Genomic DNA, 5,421 nt, shown 5'->3' with positions numbered 1-5,421 from the left:
GGGCTGCCTCCAAAGTCGCCTTCCTGTGCGAGGTGTTGCTGTGGGCAGGGGGCTGCGCTGTGCCGCTTGCTCCCCGGGTAGCCCAGCCCTGAAGGAAGCGCCTCGCATCCAAGAGAAGTAAGTGCGGCTCAAGGGCAAGATGTGCCTTTTGGGGAGGACAGGGTGGTCATCCTATCCAAGAGGCCTCGTTAATTGGTCTTCGCTCACGAGTATCGCTTGTGAACTCGGAAAGGATGGGTCACATCACCATCATTTGAGCAGCTCGGCTGTGGCTGGAAGTTCCAGAAGAAGCAAGCAAGCGTGCCAGCCCTCTCTTTATATGTTTCCTAGGGTAACACATGAATAGTTGTAAATTCTGTAAGAGTTCAGTGGGTGAGTTTTGTCCCTTCAGCGGAACTCAGAGAAAACCTAACACAGGGGACGTTTCCTTGTGTCCTCTCTTTCAAACAAAGGATGCACGTTCCCAGAGACTGGGTATACGGAAAGGTATTGGCTGTATTAGCGACTTATGTGTGCCAGCAGTTTGTACTTTTATTTTTCTTGCTGCTGTGTTGATTTTATTTTATCTGGAAAACACTAATTTTAAGTAGTATTTTTAAACAGGAAAAGAAAAATCTGTTTTTTTTTAGCCATGTGTTTCTCTTAATGGCTTTCTGTTGCTTTGCAACCCAAAATATAGACATTTCTTTCACGTGCTTGTTGTTTTAGTAGCGATCGGATGTTGTAACATGTAGGTCACTATTCATGAAAGTGTATTTCGTTCAGGTTCTTCAGGTATAAAATAAGTGAAACCACGGTAGCCATATGCTGAATTAGAGGTATCTGTCACAACAGATGCACAGTTATTGATCAGAAGTATGTTGTTGTGCACAGAATGTAGGTGCAGAAGACAGGCAAAGTTTTGGTGTTGATGCATTATCCGGTAAACAGGAGCCACTGAATAGAGGAATGCTGCTGAAAAGCTGCCAAGAAAAAACACTTTCTGCATGACCCTGCAAGGCCTCCTTATGACCTGCTGCAAACTGCCCTCACCTATTATCTCTGGTATTTGTCACTGTTGGGTCAACTGATTTAAATTATGAAAATGACAGAAAAATTGGTTAATGGAATGGCTGAATAACACTTCCAATTTAGTGAGCTGAATCAGCTTGTGGAAAGTGTTTGACAAGTGGCCGGGCCCGTACAATAGGTGGGGAACAGAACTGACTAGAGAGTAAGGGGAGAAGAAAGGTAAAGTTTGATTTTGGAAAGAGTGGGATGGGAATGCTTCTTCAGTGACAGTAAACAGATCAGCTCAGCTGCAGGTTGAGCTGATGTTCTAAGAGAAAGGGAAAAACACACAAAGAACCCCAACAGATTCTGGAATGCATTTCCTAAAAGAAACCACTTCTAAGAGTCCAAAGTTCAGCCACCTACTTCAATCAAAAGGGATAACATTGCTTTTAATATAGTATGAGAAATGGATTGCTATTTATCCTGGTGTATGGTTTTTAGATTTTTGTGAAACTTTTTTAAAAAGTGGAAAATCACAGAAATTTGATTAATTAGCTTTAAACACCTCACTTGCAGAGGCACTGAAAGTAACGAGAGTTTTAAACTACTTATGTTGCTTGTTATTTTAAATTATGTTCCTTATCATATTGTTCATATGTGAACTATATTCAATTGAGATATGTAAATAATATAACCCTTGGACATTTTTGAAACTAGAATATAGATGACAGAAGTAGTATTTAAATGTGTGAAAGTAGTAGAAAATAAAAGACTACAAGGAAAAATGATAATAAAAGCTTGTTGCTTCATGCTGCATTAGGAACATACTGATATTGAGCAAAGATGGTGCAATTTTCCTGCTTTTTTACTTTTATGGAGGCTAATGTTGCTATCTGGAAAAAAAAATCTGGTGATTATAAAACTAGCAAGGATTATTCACAGTGAAAGAGAGACCACCTATTTTCTTTCTCCCCTCCTCCTTCCCCTGATATCCATTCATTCTGGAGTCTTTTTAAGGTGGCTTTCATTGCCTCATCCTCTTGCCGTGGAGGATTTTGCAGTGTACCTATGAAGGGATGTGTATAGTTAAAATTCCCTGAGGATTCACTTACCAGATTGTCACACATGAAGTTTTGATGATGGTTGTGTGATGTGTTTTTTCTACCTTTAGCAGAAGGCATCCCTCCCCCTCCTATTCTGCCCCTTCTGAATTTTATTTCTGTCTCAGGAGCTGCAGAGGAGAAAGTGAAAATGGAAATGCTTGGTCATCATACTCTCAGGTTAGGTTACAAAAAAATCAGGATGGAAGCAGAAACGTTGAGAGAAGCATGCCTTCATAAACTGCAGTGTGCTGATAGAGTATCTCAATTAAATTATTCATAGAGTTAGCTGTACAGCATGATAGTGATGCCTTGAGAGGTCTCCTAGAAACAGAAACTAGACAGGAGTAAAGGATTAAAAGAGGTATTTATTTGAAAGGCCTTCAGAGATACACCCTGGGGAGCCTGAAGCTATTCTCAAAATGGACCCCAAGATGCATCCCAGGTCACGAGTTCTTCACTCTTTTATAGGTTTGGTTCATTTGCATAGCAGGGTTAATTCTCCAATTAAAGCTTCAGTTTTCTCCACAGCTTACCCCCCTTTTCGAGGCTCTTTGGTTTATACTTTTGAGCTAGGACAGTCTGGGTGTCCTTGGAGAGCAGGCCCAGAGAGGCTTTGTTATGTCTACCTAGCATGAGAGAGCAGAAATTAACAGGCTACAAGAAACTTCGGAGTCACACACCAAGCAGTACAGAATTTGAAAAATACAAAGTTTAAAACCTAAGGCATCAATAGGAAGAGGAAATTTAGGAAAGCTGTAATGAAGCAACTGTAGGAAAGCAGGGGGGAAATCAGTAATACATTCTTTCCTTTCCTACCCTATGAAATAAGTTTCTGTCTAGCAAAATGATCTTGTGAATATATAGGAACAACCATTCCATGTAGCATTTTCCAAAATGTAGCTGTGAACAGGAATGGATGTTAATGATGCCTAGCAAACATAAAAGCCCCATTTTCTCCTACCTCATCCAACCTGTAGCTATTTAGCCAAGGACATGAAATATAAGGTCTTTCCTACCATCAAATTGTAAATTTTGAAGTTAAAGTTAACTTTTTGATTTGATACTACGCTATACTCAGTGGCTGTTACACTTGCAGAGATAGGTATGACTATACAATACAAAGGTAATGAAGAAACAGGTCTGTCAACTATGATGAGAACATTTTTTCAGCTGACAATTGTTACAACAGTTTTAACTGGAAACAGCACTGCCAACAGCTTAACTAGACACATGCTTAAGGGTAAACTGCAGCAGCATCTTGCTGGTGAAATAATGTAATCTCCTAATACAGGCAAGGTCTCCATCCCTCTGTGAGCTGCCCTGAGGTGGTGCAGGCCCTGGGAGGAAGTCAGCTGTGTCAGCTGTGCTGTGCTGACCAAGGAGGCACCAACAGGGAAAGACACCTCCTGTGCACAGCTGGTTGGTGATCCCAGGAATGGAGTCTTGGTTTCTCTCACATTCTGTGCCTTTTCACTTTCTGATGTGTTTTGACTATGCTGTGCTTGTTCTTGACAGGGGGCTCCTTGTTGCCTGTCTCTCTTCACATAAAAACTTTTGTCTGAGTTAGCAGTGTATGAAATTCAAAAAGTAATGGTCCAGCTTCCCTGTCTGCATCTATTGTCAGTGGCCAAATACTGTAAAATTGGTTGCAAATTTAGAAGGCTTTTTTTTCATAAGCCTATGGAAATGAATTGTCGTAGTTCAATTACATTTAAAAAATGCATTTTGGGTTCTTAGAGAGACTTTTGCCTTTAAGGCAAAACTGGCTTCTTAGCAGTGTTGACCTTGTTGTTGAAATCAAAATTATAAAGGTCACTGTGCTCAATACATACTTGTAGTTTGCTGTGCAAAAAGCTTCCCTTTGAAAAGGCAGAAATGAAGAAGCCGAATACATAAAATTTCCAAAAAGATGTTTTGTTACCTTTGGCTGTAATGTATTTGAAAGTATAAAACGAAACCTTTAAAAGAGAAGGACTGGGTGATTTTTCATTATTTGCTGATCAGAATTTGTGTGCAGTTAATATTCAGAAAGCATTCATGAAGTTGGTAATGATTTCTGAACGTGGCTTTTTTCTCATATTAGCAGCCAGTCATCTGAAACTTAATCTTGAAAGTGAATTACTGATCTTGTTTACAACATTCAAGTTATTCTGTCAACAAATGAAAAAATACTGCATGGCTTCCCAGCCTAGTTGGTTGCAATAGCACAATTTGCAAATGGATTACTTCAGCACAGAATTAATATTTTAATCTGTATGCTGAAATTTGTTAATATAAACTGTATAGATAGTACTTAAGAATGACGAACATGTCTCAGGAACCTTACTGGGATTAATCCATAAGAAATACTAGACTATGACCGGTTTTGTGAATCACATTTCTGTTTTCCATTTGACTAAGTATAAATCTCGTTATTCATCCAGTCATGGTTTGTGCTGATTGGTAATATAAGCTCTGCAGACCATGCAGCAATATACCACTTACTTCTAAATTTATTTTCAACATACTGCCCTGTAAATTTTTAAGAATGTGCAGGGCTAACTAACTGTGAAGCAGTGTATTATGGTCTGCTACAAAGTAGACCAAAACTGTTTTATTTCACATAGACAATGTTTTATTTCTTTAATCTAAATTTGTTCCCAGAGCATCTTAAATGTATGTTTAAGTGCACCTTTAAATTTACTTGGAATCAGTGGGATTTAAAATGTGCTTTACATTTCTCATTGATGATTAAAAATATGTGCTTACTATGTATTTATAGGAGATAACTGTGGAGGGTCTGATCAGTCAAGATCTGAGTGCCCTTGTTTTCCATTGGGAGACCAGGTATATTCCCTCTCAAGGCGCATTCAGCTCTTTCAGGGCCATGTGGTGTAAGTACAATTGTTCCATTGGCTTGAGCAGGATAATTTCTTCAAAGAGAGAAATACCTCAGGTTGCTTGGTTTGTTTGTTTTGTTTTGTATGTTTGTTTGGTTGGTTCTTTAATACAATGCTGTTTATTCAGAAAAAATATACGTGAATGAATAATTTTTCAGATTACTGTAGAGGTAGTCAGCAGCAGGCACTTCCTTGTGTTTTATTTGCAATTCTGCTTTTTTGGTGAGTTCTTTACCACAGGGAACTGAATGACTGTTTCTCAAGTAGCTGTTTTTCTTTTTAGTGACTTTTTGGTTGCCAGATGGCACGGCTACTTGGATAGGCTAACATAAAACAAGGGTCTGTGTTTGTGGTGTGGTAGCTACTTCATTTGTGTTGTCTCAAGGTATCTGTGAAGAATTTTGTGTTTGCTCTGTCTTTAGCAGGGATAATAACTTTAAATTTCT

Source organism: Corvus brachyrhynchos, unplaced genomic scaffold, assembly GCF_000691975.1.
Source record: "Corvus brachyrhynchos isolate BGI_N302 unplaced genomic scaffold, ASM69197v1 scaffold94, whole genome shotgun sequence".
NCBI lineage: Eukaryota > Metazoa > Chordata > Aves > Passeriformes > Corvidae > Corvus > Corvus brachyrhynchos.
This window is presented reverse-complemented; position numbering follows the sequence as displayed.